This window comes from Mesoplodon bidens (assembly GCF_964165515.1).
Source record: "Mesoplodon bidens genome assembly, chromosome: 3".
NCBI lineage: Eukaryota > Metazoa > Chordata > Mammalia > Artiodactyla > Ziphiidae > Mesoplodon > Mesoplodon bidens.
Genome location: NC_138178.1, coordinates 989,119 through 1,010,598, shown reverse-complemented (window position 1 = coordinate 1,010,598; position 21,480 = coordinate 989,119). Strand labels below are relative to the sequence as shown.

The 21,480-nt window shown below is 45.2% G+C and overlaps 1 protein-coding gene across 6 annotated transcripts in view; it reads left to right on the top strand.

Moving 5' to 3' along the window:
* Positions 1-14,402: 14,402 nt before the first annotated feature.
* The window catches only part of MPP7 (MAGUK p55 scaffold protein 7), a 268,477-nt gene continuing 261,399 nt past the window's right edge, over positions 14,403-21,480 (top strand). For 4 of the 6 annotated variants that reach the window (XR_014015250.1, XM_081226950.1, XM_081226952.1 and 1 more), the window contains exon 1: positions 14,403-14,560. The gene's annotated coding sequence lies outside the window, so the exon portion shown is untranslated. Of the gene's footprint in view, positions 14,561-14,580; positions 15,865-21,480 lie in introns of those variants that run through there. The other 2 variants (XM_081226951.1, XM_081226953.1) reach the window with 2 other exon arrangements.

Sequence of the window (21,480 nt, the reverse complement as noted above, 5' to 3'; positions counted from 1 at the left end):
ACGTCACCTCTCGGTGTTGCAGTGTCCTCATCCATAGGAAGGAATAAGAATGATAATACCTACTTCATAGGGTTATGATGATGGTTGAATTAACCCTGGGGTCTACAAGCCAGTGGATGCCTGTGAACTTGAATGCGGAAATTAGTTACATCTGGGCTCGTTAGTTTTTCAAAGTTTTGGTATCATTAAATGTGTCGCTGGATCTTATTATTTAATGTGTTAAGAAAAAAAGAAGTACTTTGATTATCATATAACTTTTCATTGTTTTGGCAACCATCTCAGTATATTTTGTTTCTCTTGTGTCCCGTCGGCCAAGGAAAAGTAAAGTCTCCTTGAATCAATAAAGATGCCAAGTACTTACAGTCATTCTGAACATAATAATCATGACATAGGTGTTCAGTGTTATTATTATTATCTCATTTAATTCTCACAGTAACTACTAAGAGGTAAATATGGCTATTATCATCCCACTGGAAGGTATGCTTATGAGGGCAGGGATTGTTTTTCTATGTTGTTCATTGTGTATCTCCAGAACCTAACATGGGCATGGCACATAGTAGACATTCACTAAATATTGGTTTAATGAATGTCCAGATCCCAGTTTTGCAGATGAGGACACCAGGGCGTTGAGAGGTGAAATAACACGTCCGTGGTCAACCAGCACCTATGTCATCAAGCCCCATCCATATGGCTCCAGGGCTGGAGACCGAACTTCCTCATCTGCTGTTTCCTATTCATTTCATAATTCTTCAAGTGGCAATCTTTCCCCAGCATAGGGCTTGTATTTGGGAAAAGCAGTGCCTAGTTTTGGCTGAGACTTCTTAGCAGAAGCAGGAGATACTCATGCAGAACTGGGGGACCCAAGTTTCACCTGGTCCTCACCCGATAAGATGGCAAAAGTAACGTCCCATTAACATGTGAGTGTTCATGGCTTTTCCCCTTTTACACCTGCTAAAGGGAATTTTGTCTTTCTCAGCTTAGTTCCTGGGCTTTTATGGTGCTGGATTTGGGTTTAGAGAAAATGGAAAAGTGACATCAGGGATGTACTCCAGCAAGGATGGAATTTCACCCACGGGAGAGGATGGTGAGTAGAAATCAAAGGGAAGAGACTGCGTCAAGGAGAGACAAGAGCCACCAGGCCTGGGTGCCAGGGAGAGCTGAGGGTGACAGAGAGAGGTTTGGGGACTGCCCGCTGTGTTGGTGGATAATGGAGGTCAGAGGTGGGCGTGGGAGGATTTTTCAAAGTTTTGTCACACAAACCTTCTTGCCTTCCTCTCTCTCCCTACTCTTGAGTCATGAGCACTTCCTTTAGACACGTAGTACAAACGTGAACTTCTAGGCCTCTGAACTAATGGTTAGCTCAATCTTACTTCTTCAGGACAGGGACCACCTACACTCCAGCTTTCATATGGTCAGTGAATGCAGGGTCTCCACTGGCTTCCTCCTACTCTACTTCTCCTTGTCAGGGTCAATGCTGCTCGTTTCTCCCAGGTCCTGGAGCCCAGGACTCCTGACATGAGTTGGAAGATTGGCTTTTTCCTTGGCTGTGTGATTCATTTCATCATGTGGCCCAGAAGTGGCCCAAAATGTATCCAGTGTTTCTCTAAATTTCTCAGAAAAGCAGGGTTTTTTTTATCTTCCATGAGTATCTGCAAAGTTAAACACACACATCTCCGAAAACAAGTAATGGCTTGCAAACGTAGTGCAGTCTAAATAAATTCTTTAAAAAACAATTCTATAAAGAAAATGTAATCTGAAGGATTAAGAGTGACAGTTGAGGGCTTCCCTGGTGGCGCAGTGGTTGAGAATCCGCCTGCCAATGCAGGGGACACGGGTTCGTGCCCCAGTCCGGGAGGATCCCACATGCCGTGGAGCGGCTGGGCCCGTGAGCCATGGCCGCTGAGCCTGTGCGTCCGGAGCCTGTGCTCCGCAACGGGAGAGGCCACAAGAGTGATAGGCCCGCGTACCACAAAAAAAAAAAAAAAAAAAAGAGTGACAGTTGAGGGTTTTGACTTTGACGTGAGGCAGACAGGTTGAATCCCCAGCTCTGCCAATTATTATTAATCATCTAAATTTGGGCAATTGGGAATTGCCTGGTGGTCCAGTGGTTAGGACGCCACGGTTTCACTGCCGAGGGCATGGGTTCAGTCCCTGGTTGGGGAACTAAGATCTCACAAGTTACATGGTGTGACCAAAAAAAAAGGGGGGCAATTAACATAATCACACTAACCTCATTTTTCTCATCCGTAAAATAGAGATAATAATATTTATCCCATGGTGTTTACTGTGAGGACTGAATGCCAGAATCCAGGTAAGATATTTAACAGCAATTTAGATGTACAGAGCAATAGCATGAAAAGGTCTTTCTCATTTGGTGTCTATTTACAGATCTGTAATTAACCTCTTTCTGGTTTTCCAAAACAGACTGCCCCAAAGATATATTCTGGTCTCTCTCTTTTGCAGGATAAAAAACTGCTTACATATGTGAAATGCCAGCTCTTCTTTCTGGCTTCTAGCAGCATCATTAAGGTTTGAAACCTTCCAGATCCAAGTTCGGGTGAGGTATAGATGTGGGACTGGTGAGCTTCCTGGGTGCCCTGGAAGGAAGCTTCTTGATCAGAGTGTTTCAAAATGGGCTCTGGGCCCTGAGGGGATCCCAGGGCAGGCCTCTTCCTCCCAGAATGCTGAGCTCAGGGAGAGCCCTGTTTTCCCAAGATCACTTCCGGTTACAGTGAGGGGGGCAAGCTGCATCACGGGCCTTTCTCAGGGCCTCCATTTGCAACAAACCACTGTAAAACACACACACACACACACACACACACACACCAAAAAACACATTAGAACTTGAACATGTGGAAATAGATGATTTGAAAAGAAATGAATAGAAGTTAAATAATAATTTTAAATTACTGAAAAAAATACAACTATACATCAACAAAGGTGAAACACAGATTTGGCACTCACCCTGAATATTAAGAGCATGTAAGGCAAGTAGGGTATGAAAAGAATATGCAATAATTTCAATATAACCAGCTCCACTATCCTTAAGTAATTGGTAACTTCAATAGTCTATTTTTTTAAGTAGGCTTATTGTAAGGGTCCTCTTTCTCACTAGTATTGTACAAAATAAAAAATAATTTCAATGATTTTACTTTGAAACAGTCTTTTTCCCCGTGCCAGATTAATGTTCCTTAAATACCATTTTCCTCACAAGCTAAAAAGCTTTAGCAATTCCTACTGGCTTTCAGACCTGATCCAACTTTCTCAGCCTGGAAATCTAGGTCATCCCATCATTGTCCAACCCTTCCCTACAGAAATCTTCCATCCCAGCTGGGATCCTCATTTTTCTCCAAACATAACATCGCTCGTTGCTGCTTCAGAAGGTTTAACCATGCTGAACCCCAAAGGAAGTCCCTTCTCCAAGGCATTTCTCTTCCTCAACTCATTTCTTTTCCTTCAATTCATGTTCATCTCTCAGACTTTTCCCCTCCAGAGACACTAACTCATTCCTTTACGTGGAGAAGTCCCAGGTGTGACTGGGAGAAGTAAACAAATGATACCCACAGTGCCTTAAACAGAGCAGTTTCCCTTCTGGAGGCAATGGAGGGCACCAGCAGGTTCATTTGTGTGGATAAATGTGTATTTTTATGAATGGCATTTTCAATTTTCAGTATTTAGATACCCCCTTTGAATTTATGTCCTTGATTACTTCAGTGTAGCCAAACATAACTCAAAATTCAGCTAATTTAAGACCCACAGTCCCATTCTGAGTAAATAAACGAAGCAAGCAAATCTTTTTCAAGGAAACAATGTCTTTGAAAGGGATTTCTAAAGCTTCATTACATTACGTGTAGAAATTGGTTCTTTAGTGAATAAACAGAAGTCATAACCTGCTTCTTGCAATACAATTTTCGAGGAAAAAACAAACACACAATGTCTACTGATGGTGTTTATTTGGATTTGGGCAGGTGAAACACCGTTCTGTGTCCCAGTGCACAGAGATGGAGGACTGTGTATCTGAGAGCACTTTTGGGAGAGCAATCCTACGGCTTTTCATCAGAGAATCCCAACCTGGTCTGGTGAGCCATGCGATATTTTTATGTAGGGAAGGAGGAACCAGGAATCCAGGGAGACCTCGTGGTCTGTGAGGTCCCCTGCACAGTGCTTTGATGTGTTTTCCCACTTAAAGATCATCACACCTCAGCACCACAACTGCTGTTACACCATTGTTACGGTTAAAGGCATTGCAATTACAGGATCAGTGCAAGAGTTGCGTTCTTTATTTCAATCCAAGGTAAACAAAATAACGATTACCTGTGACAGATGGAACGCCCACTCTGTTTGGAGAATCATATACAAGGAGGCATGAAAGTGAGCTCAAGCTTGCCAAGCTCTAAATAAATGACACTTGCTCGTAACAGACAGTGGCACCCAGAGTGACAGCATAGGGTCACGTAGCTTGGGCAGCACAAGGCAGCCGTGGTTACGTCATAGGTATCACACGTTTGTAGTTTTATTATTCCTGGCAGGTGGCAGTGAAATGTCTTGTTCTACCAAAAGCAGCATATTACAGCAAATTTCCAGCAAACGGAAGTGAAGTATCTTGAAGAGTGGTTTCTTTTCCTAATTTCTGCCAAGGCGCCAACCACGTGGCCTGGCAGAGGCTGGGGGGTGGCAGCCCTTCAGTTGTTGACCCTCCCAGGCCTCTCCTAGGGGGTCTCCATTGCATTGGTGTCCCTGCCTCTACATCAATGTGGCAAAACTTCCATGGTTTCCATCACCGTGAACCTTTGTAGACGTTCCTGAAAATAGTTTTTTAAAAAGTTAAGGAATTGTATTTAGAAGTCAGGAGAGTTGGCGTGAGTACTTGGGGGCTAAACCAATTTTTTTTAGAAATCAGTTTTTATGAATCTTGATTTCATAAAATTTAGTAATCAACAGAAGAGCTTTTCTAGCATGTAAAATGGCAAATGCAAATGACAAGGATGCTCCTTTGTCCTTTGTTTTGGGACATCTGGCCTTGAAGTTTTAGGATATTGACTTTATCAGCTAAGCCTCTTCTTAACTTACAGCATCTTACTCAGTATTTCCAGAAAGGGACCTGCCTGGGTCACACTTCCCCTTTTATGAACTGGTCGCCTGGACACAGGCATGGGGACAGCAGCCGTGATTCTAGCACCAAAACCTAGGCAGGGTGAAGACAGCCAGGTGCAGGTAATGGGCTTTTCTCTTTGGGGACTGAAATGTGGGACTGAGGGACACAGTGCCTGAGGGAGGACAGAGCTGAGTCGCACTGAATGCAGTGCCACAGTTGAGAGAGGCTGCTGCGGACCTGACTTCTTCTTCTTCCCAACCTCGGGTGTCCAAATCTCCCACTGAGCTCTTGAGCTACTTCAGTATCCTTCGTATATACATATATACACGTACACATACATATATATAATCTCTTAAAAGTCAACTTAATTTTTTTTTTTTTTTTTTTCTTTTTGCGGTATGTGGGCCTCTCACTGCTGTGGCCTCTCCCGTTGCGGAGCACAGGCTCCGGACGCGCAGGCCCAGCGGCCATGGCTCACGGGCCCAGCCGCTCCGCGGCATGTGGGATCCTCCCAGACCGGGGCACGAACCCGCGTCCCCTGCATCGGCAGGCGGACTCTCAACCACTGCGCCACCAGGGAGGCCCTGAAAGTCAACTTAATTTTTAAACCAGTTTTACCTTTATTAAAAAATGACAAAGATAGTACAGAGAGTTCTCATATACCACACACCTAGTTTTCCCTTTTAGGAACATAGCACATTTATCACAATTAATGAACCAATATTGATACATGTGATTAACCAAAGCCCATACTTTATTCAGATTTCCTTAGTTTTACATGGTGTTCCTTCTGTCTTCCAGGATCCCATCTAAGCTACCATATTACCTTTACTTGTTATGTCTCCTTGACCTGCTCTTGGCTGTGACGGGCTCAGACTTGTCTTGTTGTTGATGACCTTGACAGTTTTGAGTAGTACTGGTTAACTATTTTGTAGGATGCTCCTCTGTTAGGGTTTGTCTTCTGTTTTTCCCATGCTTAGACTGGGGTTTGGGGTTCTGGGTTCTGGGAAGGAAGACCACACACACTGTCAACATGACTTGCATTCACTCTTGACATTGGCCTTGATCACCTGCCTGAGGTGGTATCAGTCAGGTCTGTAATCTCAAATTTATTATTATTTAGTGTGTCCCTCTCTATCTTTTTTGCTTACGTGGTTTCTTTTTTTTTTAACCTTAGAATTTAAACTCAGATCTCAGAGACTTATCTATTAAGTTCCTTTGTTTCCTGCTCATTTACCAGGGAGAGGGAATTTGGGGATAAAGGTGTAGTCATGAGAAAACTACATGAGTTAAGAAAATAGAGGCAACGAAACGAGAGTGCCGTCTCCTAAAGCGCCGTCTTTGTTGGCAGTGCACCATCTGTGTGTGCACACCCTCAGATTGTTTCTTCTGCCGCAGCACTAAGGCTTTCCATTCTGCGATGGCTCCTCCTTACACGTTTCTTAATCTTCTGTGTACAAGAAGGAGTCACTCAGTTTCCAAGTGGCTTGATGAGGAAGCTTCTCATTTCCAGGGCAGCACTAGTTAATGAAGGATGGTGGATCGTAGGCTCTGGGGAACATAAGTAGAACAAGAGTGATTTTGCTTGTGACTCTCTCCCTTGTGAGCTCAACAAGGTAAGTACAAAGATGACTATTAATTAAAAGTTCTGAGTAACTCATTTCACTCTCTCTCTATTTTTTCTAAACTTTTCTATCAATGTCTTTCTTTCTCAATGTAAAACACTTAATCCAATCATAAGCATTACAAAGTGAAGGTATTCTTTGTTCCTTGGGGCTGTTCTTGCACAACGAGTGTGGCTAAATAGAGATAGGACTCATTTGGGGTATGTTATCATTGTTCTCACTTTATAATCATGGTGAAAAGAGTTTTGGTCTTTCTCAAAAATGCCAAATGCAATTAAAAAATTTTTGTCTTATCTTCACCTCAAATGTCATGGATTGAAGAGTGTTTTTTTCTTTTTTATAAATTTATTTATTTATTTATTTATATTTGGCTGTGTTGGGTCTTCGTTGCTGCACGCGGGCTTTCTCTAGTGGTCAGCGGGGGCTGCTCTTCGTTGCGGTGCACAGGCTTCTCATTGAAGTGGCTTCTCTTGTCGCGGAGCACAGGCTCTAGGCGCGCGGGCTTAGTTGCTCCGCAGCATGTGGGATCTTCCTGGATCAGGGCTCGAACCCATGTTCCCTGCATTGACAGGTGGATTCTTAACCACTGCGCCACCAGAGAAGTCCCTGAAGAGTGTTTCAAAACTACTCCAAACTCCTTCAAATTAACAGCTTTCCAAACTTGAGAGGATGGAGGCATATTTGATTTAGTACGAGGAACTTACATGTGTGTGTGTGTGTGTGTCCGCGCGTGTGTGTGTGACCATCAGATAGGCATGTCTTACAGGCACACCTGAGACCACACACAGGCTGAGGCTCCTCAGGTGAGCACATGGGCATTTAAGCAATTATCAGTCTCTTTAATGTGTCTCATTAGCCCAGAGGTCCTTGACTGTCTTACTGTAACACACTTGGTGACAACTGTGCTGAGGCCCACATACAGCCTTGTGTTCATGGGATCATTGGTAGTCAAGGTTCATTCACCCACATATTATGCTGTCATTCCTCACCCCTCTTCCTAAGAGTTATTAGACAGCTTTCAGTTCACACCTAGAAGTCCTTGAGGAAAAAGTCAATTGCCAGCTGCATCAGAATCCAATCTTGAAAAGTTGCCAGACAGACCACAGTCACTGCTAGTCGTTTAGATGAGTGCTTCTTGCTCAGGTACAACTGGTGGATTGAAACCCTCCCATCTTAAAATGAGTTCCAGATTAATTCATTTAGCAAACGTTCACTGGGCACTGACCCTGTGCCAGACTTGGTGAATGTCAGGCAAAGTCCCTGTCACCATGGGGACAGTTCCTTTCCTTTCACTCATAAGCAACATCAAGCTGGTGCTCTGAGCTCAGAGGAAAACTTTTCCCCCAAATTTATAGACCTAGAATCTTGACGAAGGGCCTACCGGATTAGTGCAGGATACAGCAGAGTTTCTCCACCTCCCAAACATACCTGCAGGTACTCTCCCCTCACCAACAGGGTCACTGCTGGAATGAGTTAGTCAAGTATGCGTATTTGGGGAGAGAACAGCAGGCAAGATCGGATCAGTATCTCAGGGCTTCTGTAACTTTCAAAAGCCCTTCAGGTAATTTTAATACTCTTCACTGGCTCTTCTTCTGGAGCAAGCAGACATGAGTATCTGCAGATGCTTGTGTTTATGGTGTTTTGTGTGTTATATAATTGTAGTTGCAGGATTTGGGCTGACCGGTAATGGCACAATGGTGGCAGTGAGTGTGTGGGGCTTGGTGCAGTGAAAGGAGATGCAGACATGAAAACAGAACCTGGGGACCTAGGAGCTAGTGACCTGATCTGGGAAGAATTGGTCATTGATAATAAAGCCCAGCAGTCAAACACCATCAGAGACAAACCTGAAGTCTCGCTTAGTTGGGCTTCTGATCTTGTAACAGGGGAGCCCGGAGAGGACCTCCCCAGACAAAGGAAGAGCGGAGTTATTGCAGGGGGTGTGGGGGGGGTGGAGTTTAGGTCAGATTTAAGTGAAACTGTGTTGTGATGGACTCAAAGCAGAGCAAGCCTGTCAGTCTTATTTTATTAACATTTAGTAATATTTTTGCTGACATTAAGTATGTGCTGAAAGGTGGATTCAGAGTCCTATTTCCTTGGTAACCATAAAGTTAAGATAAACATGGAATGCTGTTTCCCCAGATTTCTTATCCGAAGGCCTGCACCTGAGGAAATCAAGGCTGCATCCTTGTGTCAAAGGGACACACAGGCTCCCATCATCCAGGAAGGAGTGACTCTTCCATTCTCACTGATACTCAAACAGCTGAGTTTCTGACAGCCTGTGATTTTAGAGAACAAGTTTGCATCGCTCTATGTCCTTGGTGTTAAGAAAGCAGTTTTTGGAGACTCACACTAGTATGACAAGATGCAGCTGTAAAATTTTCACTGAGGCACCAAGAGACGATAGATGTAAAATTCTAAAAGTTGCCAGAGCCAGAAGCAAATCTCAAAGGAAATATCTTGGCCCTTTGAGGACTCTTCAAAATCCCTCACTCAAAATCGGATAACAGGGCAGAGGTCGAGTTTAGGGAAGAATCTATGAAGGTTTTCTTCGAGGGAAGCGATGCTGAGTCCCACAGAACCACTTGTCCAAGCTCTTCCTGTTTATCTCACAAGAGAGGGGGCGTCAAAAGTACCACGAGGGCAACTTGAGTTGTGTCCTCCGGTATTCGGAATGCCTGACTTTCACCCGAGGTCCCCAGAGTGGAGAGGCTGAAGGTAGCAGCTCGAGGCAGCGGTTCAGAGAGAGGGAGGGCAGGGGAAAGGAGGGCCTGTGTGCTCTGGGAGCAGCTGCACGCCCACCACTGTTGCCAGCAAAGCATGTATGAGCGTGTCCTGTGGACCAGAGGAGGGAGCTGCGCTGCAGATGCTGGAATCAGAATGCCTGGAGAGGGCTTCTCCAGTGGGAGCACCTATGGAAGGGGGCTTCAGGGACCAGAAACTGAGGGAGTGGCAGCCAGAGAAGACTGCATTGTCTGAGTCATGAGAGGCACAGTCGGATGTTTCCAGTTCAGATCAATGAAGCTCGAAGTGTTGATCAAATTATTGGCATTTGTATTAAAATTTCTGAATTAAAACTGTATCTTGTGGCTTAAACTGATCAAAGGATTTTTAATATGAACAGCCATCAGCACAGTGATGAAACCATCCAGGTTTTCATCTGGGCAAAGTGTCGCCCCTCCGTGGGCACGCTGAAGGGAGAGTGCTGGGCAAAGTGTCGCCCCTCCGCGGGCATGCTGATGGGACAGTGCTGGGCAAAGTGCCGCCTTCCGCTTCCCTCCAGCCCTAAGGTCCTGCTTGCCCTACACGCTGGTCTCAGCAGAGCCGGGAGCAAGGTCACCAACTTGGCAAGTGCTTTTGCTCTTTGAATGCACTGAGGTCAAGACGGATCCTCCAGACAGGGGGAGTTGGAATCAGTAGAAGGCTAAAGGCAACTTGAAACTGGAAGAGACAAGGGTCCTTGGTGCCGGGAAGCCACCTGGAGTAGGGAGGTATCAAAAAAACTTGCAATCACCACTGAGGACACTGGCCTTGGCCTGGGGGCCTCTATGTCAGTGTGAAAGGATGGGGGAAGACTGTCACTGAGTAGAGAATGGAGTCTCATTGACTGGGGGACATGATGAAGGCCTCTCTGGTCATCTGCCCAGTGCCTGTACACCTGGACGTCTCTGCCCATCAACAGGGAAGGTGCTTAGCAGCCATGCCAGTGACCTCCATCCTCCCCACAGCATAGGTGATGGGGGGGGAGGGGGAGACCAAGCTGGGCCAGTTATATCTTCTCTCCATAGAACTTGGGATTGGGTCAGGGGAGTTGATTCAGTCGTGTGTGTATCTGTGTGCATGTATGTGTGTGTGTGTGTGTGTCTGGGGTAGCTTTTACTCTTACTTATGGACACAGGAGCCTGGAAAGCTGTTTTCTGGAGAAGAATAGAGCAGAAGTGTAGAGAGAGGCAGGTCTGAAGACAGAGAAAACTTCAGCTGAGTTTCTCATGGGTTTTCAGTCTCTGGCTCCCAGCCTTCCTGAAGACTGGCTTACTTTTGCTTATATTGGCTTTGGCCAAAAAGTTCATTCGGGCTTTCCCACAATATCACCCGAACGAACTTTTTGGCCAGCCCAATCTTTGGCTTCTATAACACACCCCTCTATCTTTATAATTAATTTTTGAACTCTATTATTAGGGTAGAGGAATTACTTTTCAGTGGCTTTGAAGCACTGTGTCAGAGATTGCAAAGACTGCATTTTTAAATTTCTTAGTTGCTGTATCTTCTGACGCACCATCAGCCAGATGTCCTGAGATTCTATGACATTTCCCAGCCTTTCCTCTGATTGGCAGGGGCTGGCTCTCTTCCCTTATGGATATCTGCTAATTGTAACTTCAACTGAGAAAGAGCGCACCAACAAGCACTGGGAAAGGCTGGAACTAGCAGCACAGATCTCTACCCCAGGGGCTTTAGCGCTGTCCTAATTCTAGTCAAAGAGGATTAACACTCTTAACCCATTGTTATCCAAAAAAAGAATGTCATAGTGAAAAGTGGGTATCTACTAATTTTAGTGACTTTTGTTGAAGAAATGAAGGAGATGATGATGTGAAACAGCGATCAGCTTATTAATTCTCGTACTTTGTCAGCCCCCAGGCCTTCGGAACGTTGCCACTCACTGGGTTTTTGTTTCCACCTCCTGGGTCCACCCGTGCAAGGCAAGCTTGGGATGTGCGGAGAGTTGATTTTTTTTGTGCCATGGTCTCTAAGGCTTCGCGTCAGAGTCCCTTCCTCCTGCCTGCTGCCCAGTGTTCACCTGCTGTTGCCCCTGGATCTGAAACCTTGTCCCCGGTCACTGGGATGACTCCTGATTTAGCGATTCCTCCTCCCCTTCAGGACTGTGTCCCCATAGCTCCCTTGAGTTCTCCCATCACCTGTGCGGAGCTAGTTTGCCTATAGCTCCACCCGGGTCTGTGTCTCACACCCAGCCTGTCCTTGGCAAATAGTATGCTCTTCATAGATCTATGCTTGATAGACTGACTTAGTCAGTGAATGCCCATTTAAAACGTTAATGATTTTATTGCAATATTAGCAACTTAAGAGAAAGAAATCTCCTTTGCCCCTTTCTGGAAAAAACGGCCCACCTGGGGAAGTGGAGAGAAGGCCTACACTTCACTGATGCTTGAAGTACTGATCAACACATCAGGAATCCATGCGATAGAATTCAGACTTCTCGCCATTGCCTGCCAGGCCCCACCGTCCTCTCTGCCCCGTCGGGGACCACCCTCCCACACCAGCCTAGCCACCTGGCCCTCTCTCTGTCCCTCTAACACGTCACCTTTCTTCCTCCTTCAGGGCCTTCGCCCTGCTGTTTCCTCTACCGGGAATGTCATAGCCTTGCAGTTTTGTAGAGCTGTGGTTTCTCACTTAGGTGGCACCTCAAATCTTAGCATTTCTTTTAGAGCATTTCTCCTTAGAGTGTTCCTCTCTCTTTTCCCAATTTAAAGTCACTCCCCCATCTCTCAGGTCACTGTTTCCTTCTTTTCCCTGATCCCTTTCTGTAACTTTATCTGTTCACTGGTTCATTATCTGTCTTCTCCAACTGATAAATAGCTTCCAGTCTGTCTTGTTCAAGACTATACTTAGTAGAGTGCCTAGTTCATGGCAGGAACTAGTAGTACTTGGTAATTAATATTGATTACATGTTTGGTGAGTAAGTGAATAAAAGAATAATCTTTGATATAAATTACTTAATCTCAAAGAAAGAATGTTAGTGACAGAGTCTTAGGCGTTATTGTGGAATAAACTTTACCAGGAGTGCTAAGCACTTCTCATCCCTCCCTCCTCCGCACCCCCTTCTTCTTCTTTTAAACATAACTAGATCTCAACACTAAGTTTCTTTCTCAGAATACTCTGGGACACATATTTTCAGACTATCGTTTAGAATTCCATTTCTTACAAGGGTTCTATAAAAAGTCTTTGTTAGGTAATGAGGTTACTCTGTCCTCCAAAGAGCTTTACCTTATTCTCCAGAAATGAGAGAAAAAAAGATTTGTCTCCTTCTTTGTATTAGGTTTCTTGTCCTTACATCACTTCAAGTTCATGTTTACCTTAACATTCCTTTCCTTCCTTACGTTTGACTTTTGTCGATCTCCATTTTTTTCTCAACACTATAAAATTTATGGAGCTGTTGGGTGAAGTGCTTCACTTCAAATAGCCTATTTCAGAACCTCGTGGGAATGACAAAAAGAACAAATAGAAGAGGAAAGCAGGGCTTCCCTGGTGGTGCAGTGGTTGAGAGTCCGCCTGCCGATGCAGGGGACACGGGTTCGTGCCCCGGTCCGGGAAGATCCCACATGCCGCGGAGCGGCTGGGCCCGTGAGCCATTGCCGCTGAACCTGCGCGTCCGGAGCCTGTGCTCCGCAATGGGAGAGGCCACAACAGTGAGAGGCCCGCGTACCGCAAAAAAAAAAAAAAAAAAAAGAAGAGGAAAGCAGCTAGAGAGGGTTAAGCGAGTGTGGTCCCCAGGTGAGATATACTTCGCCCCCTTTCTAGACTGGCTGGCGTGGTCTGAGAGCTCAGATGACTCTAGGTCTTCATCTCCACTCCCTCCTCCTCCCTCTGCTTCAATCTTCAAAACCTAAGTCTCATCTCCGAGGGCTGTCACTTTCCTTTGTTTCTTAAAATTCCCTCCATTAGCTGAATTTTCTAGTTTATCTTCTAAATTTCTTTCTGTAGTCTACTTTTTTGGTTAAAGCTTTATTGTGTATTTTGTATTCTCACTTCTTGCTATGAATCTGCTTACTGGGCAGTTCACTGTACACTATATGTGGGGTAAATAGTAGTTATATGGAAAGAGTATAAAGTTCTTTAAGACAGCTCAGTCATATTTATAAAGTTCTTTAAGACAGCTGAAGGGGGCTGATACCAGAATGTACTTTTTTGATGGCCCTCAGGTGTTGCGTTTATTACTGTATTTTCTTCTGTTGTGGAAGTTCCCACGGATATCCTCAAAGTTTGCCTTTACCATTCTGTGTACCTTATTCATTTCCTATTAAACATTTTTTTTCTAATTATACAAGTAATACACGTTCAATATGGAACACGGAAAGGTAAAAAAAAAAAAAACAGCATAATCTCGCTAGGGGTGAAAACATTTCACACCTTCTTTTTGCATATGCCAATTTCCCTGTGAATCTTAGGCAGCATTTTAAAAAACACCCAAGAGGTCGCTCTAAATCTAAGCGATGTTAAGGATTAGCTGCTATTCAACAAGTTCATACGGAAATCAAAGACTCTTGGAATAAGGAAGCTCGCTTCTAGCAAAGGAACCTGGGCATCCGGGGTTCCCTTAAGGAAGGCAGTTAGCTAGTCCACGAAACAGCTGGTTCTGCAGCCACCCGGGGGCGGAGCGGGCGGAGGCGGGGCTTCGATGATTGGGGTAGGGGGAGAGGAGCTACAGGGCTGCCCCCAATCAGGGCTCTGCTTTGTTTTCACGTACTGACCAATGAGGGAGCGCTGCTGGCGAGCCTGTCTTCAAATCGGAGACGTGCACCCCTATCGCAGCCAATCAGCAGGCGCCTCTTACACAGCGTCCACCGCGTTCTCGCCCCGCGGGCGGAGCGGCCCCGCCCCGCCCCTCCCCTCCAGCCGCGGCCCCGCCCCGCCGCGGGGCTGCGGGGCTGGAGCGGGGGCCGGGCTCCCGGGCTCGTGTGTCCTGCTCCCTGCGCCCGCCGCGGCGGTGCCGAGCCCGCAGGCTGCTGATTGTCCTTCGCGGCGGCTGCGGTCGCAGCCTCCTTGCCTCGGCCGGGGCTGCCTGCGCCGGACCGAGCGCGCCTCCCGCGGCCACGGCCGCCCGGAGCAGGTAAGGGGCGCCGGGGCTGCAGCGCCAGTCCAAGCCCGGGCGCGGGGCGGGCTCCCTGGCTCTCCCTCAGCCGCGGCCGGCAGGTCCGCGTCTCTCGGAGCCTCCCGCCCGCCTCGGGGCGCCTCCGCCGGGAGCGCGCGGTCGCTGCACCTGGCGGGGCGCGGGGGCGGGGAGCCCTGCAGGTGGAGGGGAGACGCGGAGTTGAGTCAGTCCGGCTCGCGGCGCAGGGGACCTGCTGATAAGGAGCAATAAGCCGAGTGGCTTTTTTTTTTTTTTTTTCTTTTTTTTTTAAAAGCGGGAAAGGTGTCTTTACTTAGGTGGTGTGAGTTACAGCCTTCGTGGACACGGGCGCTTTGCAGTGCGTTTAGACAGGAACATGATTTACTTATTACTTATTATTTTAAAATTCGAAAGAGCCTTTAACGTGAACTTATCGGGTTTTTTTTCTTCCGTGACAAGTAGACCCAGCAGTGTGACTCACCTTTGCCTGGGCTGCAATGCGGGCCGTGCGGTGGGGACGAGGGGAGGAACGTGGATGGCGATGCCGAGCTAGTGTGCAAGAGTCTGGGGGTGGCACCTTGTCTCTCCTCGTGGGTGGGTGTAGACTTGAGATTTGTTTTCTTTTTCTTATTTTTTAAACATTAGCGTTCGAATTAAAAAAAAAGCCTTTCTAAGCACAGCCTCCGGGCTTTAGGTTTTAGGGATGCACCTGCTACCCACGCAGTAATACTTTGCAGACAAGTCCTAGGCAGTTAACTACAGTGATGTGATTTACCTGTAATAAAGCACCTTGAATTGCTGTTACCTTTTCTTTGATTTGCGTAATAGCTTTTTCTCATTCCCCATTTGTTCACAAGTGAAATGAAGGTCACGAGTTTTAGCGGAAATGGCATGGTGAGGACTCTTGGAGCAGGGCCTCCCTTCCAGGTGCACTGCATTTGGGTCTTTTAATTGAGAAGCTCACTGCACTGCATCAATATTGGTATCCTCTTACTCTCCAGAAGCAGGTAGTGCACCTCACGCCCATTTTGCAGGTGTGTAAACTCAGAGCCCTAGAGATGAAGGGAATTCTGCCCCAGGTCTGTAGACTCCTGCTATTTTATACCTGTTATGGGTTTAATGCACGATCCAGTAAGGTTCCCACCGTCAAGCAAGCTTCTGCATACCGATTTGATTCCCATGTACACCAGTCAGAGGTGGAGATGGTTATTTCCAAGTAAAATATTCTTAGGCTTTTTTTTTTTCCCCCTCCTAGGTTGCTAAGATAGTTTGAATTTCACCAGAAAGGTGATTTTTTCACACAGGTAAGAAAACCTAGCGGTGCTCTGTGAAAAATGTCTATTTTAAGTTTTGGGAGGTTTTCCATGTTAGAAAATCTTATCTTCTTTGTTTGCATCTCTGGCTTAGCATTGGACTTGAGTACTGCTTTCTGAATTGAACTAGTTAATATTCATAAGGTAAGTAAAACTGAAGCGTAACACATTTTGGTTATGATTTTGTTTCAGGAAGTTTTTACTATAAATTTAGAAGTGTCGAACATGTAAAAATCATCTCTTCCTTGATGAGAGTAACTCAAGGGAGTTTGGGGGTTAACGGCAAGTGGGGTTAGATGGGTAGTTGAGATGGTCCCCTTGAATGATGTGAAGCCTTGGGGAACCTAGGGAGTATTAGGTTATGTTAAATTTAGTAGTCCTCAGGAACATAGAAATGTCTTATTTATTACTGAATGGAGCTGTTTAGTCATGAAGCAACATCTTGTTTTCATGGCAGGTGTTCTGCTGGGTGGAACATGTACATTTTGACATAACTTATCTGTCATGTAAGGCATCCCTTACATAGGGCTTTTCCGTTCGGCTCTGATTCTGTTTACTCATTTTTTGTTTTTGCATTAATGTCTTTACTTAATTTTTACTCCTCTGGTCAAATTAAAATTTCTAGCACCCAAGCAGAACATTCCATAAAGAAACCTTTATCATCTGCTAATTTGTACAGAAAGTGAGATCTCTTCTGATGAGCACCTGTTGCAGTGTGGGAAGTTGGAAAGAGTTTAGGCTGCTTGTAGGGTATTTACCTGTATTCTTAGCTAGGGCCTGTAGCCCCCATGTGATTTTCAGGGTTTCTACCCTTCAAAAAAGATTTAATTAGGACATTACACAGCTTCCACTAGATGGTGCACTGGGTGCTGTTTACTGGAGATTTCAATCAGATGTTTTTTGTTTTTATTAAAAGTATTTCACTGACAAAGATACAAATGTGCTGCAGCTGTCATCACTGACATTCAAACAGAATTGCAATCAGTGATTTAAGTCAGGTTTATTAAATGAGATTATTTGCAAGGACATGGCAGCTTAATTTAAAGTGAGGAAAGTTGTTAGTAATTTTAGAAACAACAGCTAAAAAACTCTCTGGTTCTTGCTGTGCTCAGGAACCTAGAACAGAGTGTGAATTTATTGGTCCTTATTTATGTACCCTTGAACTGGTTTGTGTTTGATGGTTTGTGTTTTGTTGAAATCTTACGTGAACTCTGATGAGCTGTTTGAGCGTGCTTTATGCTTTGCCTTCCTAGATTACTGATTCTTTGAACGAAGAGGTAGGATAAAGTGGCTATATATAGTAAGATTATTTGATATCTGCTATGAACGAATACTTAAGTTAAACATCTTTTTTTCCAGGCACATAAAACAGTTTTTATTCCTTGAATGCTCACTTCGTAAATCTTTCTATTCTTTTGGGAAAGCACGGTTGTCAGCTTCACTTAGGAAAGAGCGGGGAGCTTTCTTTCTCCCTTGGGTGGCGGGAGCTTGCTTGTTACTGGCCTGGTTACTGGTTAAATTGCTTGTCACTGGCGGTTACAGAAAGGAAATGAGAAAACACAGCCGCGGCTTTGGTAGAATGCCGTGCCGTTTTAGGGTTAGAAATGGCAGGGTTAGTGCAGAGTAAGGACTAGTTAGGGTGACTGCATTTTGTGAGATGTTTTGCGGAAAACACTGGACTTTTAAAAAGCAGCGCAAGCACTCAGGTGAGAAGGTCTGTAGGCGGTTGGTGTGTGTCTGTATGATCCAGTTCCGCTGAGCTTTGTGTGGGCAGGAGAGCCTTGGTAGTTTGCTTCTTGGAACCAGCTCTGGTCCTCAGGGGAGTTGATGGTGGTTTGGGAGGGGAAAGTAAGTAGGTGCTGCTCCTTCCTGGAAGGAAGCTCCTGGCGGGGCTGCCCGCCCTTGGGGGAGCGTGGCCGGGCGGTGGGCTGTGTAAGCCTCCTGGCGGATGGAAACGCTGCCTGCGTGTGGGCTTCTCAGAGTCAGGGAGCACTGAGTCAGCTTTACAGACGCCCCGTGGTCCAGCCTCGGGCTGCTTAATGCTGCCGGCTTCAAATTTATGTAAAATAAGTAGAATCCTGAACTTGGTAAAATGAATGACTTGTGTTTGCAAGTGAATGGCTTAAGAGAGTTACTGGGCATGTGTTAGGTTCTCGAATTATGGTAGGTGCTTGAACCTACTTACCTCTGATACTCGGTCTTCCATTCCCTTTGGAAAAAGGCGTTATTAGAAATAGGAAACCTTGAATACGCATGGAGCTGGGGTGTTCATATTGGGCAGTTGATTTGGCGACAAAAGAAGGCACTGGTCTAAATACTACTTTGAGAAGAGAAGGGTCAGGTAGGGTGCCCTAGAGGGCTGGCCCAGCTAAGGGGCAGGGAAAACTTTAGCACTTATTGCTGTAGTCTGTACAGTAAAAGCCTCTGATTAGCTTTACTCGTGATTAAAAACTTGCTCTTTGCAAGACAGTGCCTCTTTATGTATACTTACAGCAATTTGAATCATGAGAATCAAACATTTCTGAGGGTTGTAAACTTCTTTTTTTGGCGCTTGGAAGTTTGTGGAAATGAGATTGTAAAAGTTTGGAGTGGAGCTAGGGATGAAAAGGATTGTGGAGCCGTGGACCAAGATTTGCCAAGCTTCTGTAGCTGACATTCAAAATATTTTTTTTTCCTCTTCCTAATGTGGCTTGGGATTTAAATTGTGAAGATTCTGTTTGGACCTCTGTGCTCCCTTTCATGTTTGGAATGTAGCTCAGTTCCCAGTAAGGCCCGTCAAAGTTGACTATTTTTTAGACGGTCTAATCAGGGTACAGAGTCCAGCGGGGAGGAGATGCCGTGCTTTGGGTAATGAGGAAATGAATTAATATCATTTAGATCTTTTTAAAATAGGGTCACAATTTCGCATTTTGGAATTTTCAAAATGGTAGTCATTTCACCTTTAACATACATACAGCTGAGTATGAAAACTTTAGGCTGAGGTTCTCAAACTTTATCATTCCTCAAAATCACCTGGAGGGCTTGTTAAAACTCAGGTGGCTGGTTCACTCCCACAGTTTCTGATTCCTCAGGTCTGGGGATGGGCCCTGAGAATATGCATTGCTAATAAGTTCCAGGGTGACGGTTGGCGATGCTTCTGGTCCGGGGAAGACCACTGACAAGATTCCAGGGGGGAATATAAACGTGGTGGTTAAGAACCCAGGCTTTGAATCCCTGCTCCGCCCGTTATTCCTTCTTTGACATCAGGCAACTTTCTTACCTCTGGTTTTTCATTTCTAAAGTGGAAATAATGTACTAGTATGTTGTTGGGGGTATTATGTGACCTCAAATGTGTATAAAAACTCATAGGACATTGCCTGGAGGGTTGCAAGCATGAAATCAATGCTGGCTTTTAATCATAAAAGTCAACTGGACATGGCCTGGAGGGTTGCAAGCGTGCAGTCAATGCTGGCTTTTAATCATAAGAGTCAACTAGTGAATGAAATACCTAGAATCCTGAACCTTGTGAAGTTGAGGTATGTCCCTTAAGGACAGAAACTTTCATCTTTATCCCCATCTCCCTGCCGTGTGCTATGGGAAGGATACATGAGTACTCAGCTTCTATTTAATGAGTGAAGGGAAAGTCTGTGGATCCTAACAATTTTCCAGAAACATTTTTAGAGACATAGAACATTTACATCGCTGGTGTCTTTTTCCCCCTCGAAAAAGCTTGAACTCTTTGGTCAAAATATATTGGACGCTAGCTGTAATCACTGTAGTCCGTACTTTATAGAACAGGAATCTTAAAGGGGGTTCCTTGGGGTTCAGTTACCAGGCAGCACCTGGATGTTCTTCAGAACATCTGCAGTCTCCCCTGGAGAACGGTGACCGAGCTGGATGCCCTGGGTGCATTTCCTGGAAATCTTTCCGAAGCTTGCCGGATGCCTGGTTCACTTTCTTCCCACGGATCTCTGAGAGCTTTCTTCTCTCTGGCCATCCCCTGGATAGTAGCCCCTCCCTTCCCATCACTTCCTGTCACAGTCACCCATTTTATTTCCATTGTAGCAGTTATCACACGCTTAACCATAGCTTTATCTGTTTCCCCTTTATTGTTTCCTTCACTGGAATGTCAACCCTGAGGGCAGGGACCTGATCTTCCTTACTGTGTCCCCAGCACAGGGGCGCAGTGCCTGGTGAACAGGGACCTGCTGGTTCAGTGAAGGGGCGTGTGAGATGGGGACCCCTCTCCCAGATCAGGTGTGCAGACCTGAGTTAGTGGTCCTCTGTCACTACTGGTCCTTACAGAGCCTCTCGTGTTATTTTACTGCGTTTCCCCCTTTTCTCCTCACAGCACCCTCTCTCAGGCATAGATGTAATTTCCTTGAGTCCTGCGGGGTTATTAGCTGGGCTGGCTGGGCTCGGTTACACTCCCAACATTTTTGCTGGCACTTGATAATTTCTGACCTTATAATTTTTTTCTAACCTGATGCCACAGATGGAGCGTCTGGGCACATATGTTACTGTTCTTATTTGCAATTCTCTGATTACTAGTGCAGTTAAGTATCTTATCAGATGCTTATTAAGTGTGTGAGTTTCCCTTTCTGTGAACTGGCACTGACATATTTATCTGTATTTAATTTTCTTGCAGGGGGAGCAATCTGTGGTATTTTAAAGGCTAGCTTGTCTTTTGGGTGTTCCATGAAGATGATGATTTCATCTTTACATAATGGCCATTTGTCACTTCCTTCCAGTTCTTGCTCTCTGTGTGTTCTTGCCTCACTGTGTTTGTCTAGACTTGCGCTGATAGGTTGAAGATTAGCAGAGATAGTGGCCGCTTGATCACTTTAATACCCTAAAGGGAATTCATTCTTAGTTTTGCCTTTAATTGGGAGATTTCATTTCTTAAAATTGTATTTGATTTCATTTTTTAAAAATTCGTTGTGACTTCACTGTCGTTTGAAAAGCTGGAGAAGTAAAAGCAGAGAACTCTCTTCCTGATCTCCGTAAGGAAACTGACCTAGATGGTATTTAGCTCTTAACCCTGAGAAGTTACAGTTGTCTGTTCTGAGGTTTTTAAATTAAATATTTGAATTATTTTCATCAGGCTTTTCCAAAGTAAGTTGTATGTGATGACCCTGGTTAGTTGAAAGCCATCGTGGGTTTGGAAAAACAAAGCAGAAGTCATTATGCATCTTATACTGTGAATTTTAAAAACTTTATTCCAGTGTAAGATATACCTAGAAAAATGCGTACACCGTATACCTAGAAATATATAATGCATCTGTCCTAAGTGTGAGGCTCACTGAATTTTCACAGAGCAAACACACTTGTGTAAGCAGCATTCAGGTGAAGAAACAGAACATTGCAGGACCCCAGAGGCCATCCTCCTACTCATTTTCCTGATCCTGACTTGTAACTGGGGAGTAGTTTGGGTTCCCTGTCACCCGGCTCCTGCTGGGCTCCCATCTTTGTTCGAAGGAGAAATCAAAGTCACGTCTGAGAGCTTTGAAGAAGCACGACCTCGACTCCAGTTCTCACAGCTGTTGTTTTCTAACCTTTGGTCACAGTACCACTTCATACTCTTAAAAATTATTAAGGATGTTTTGTCTGTGTGGGTTGTATCTGTTT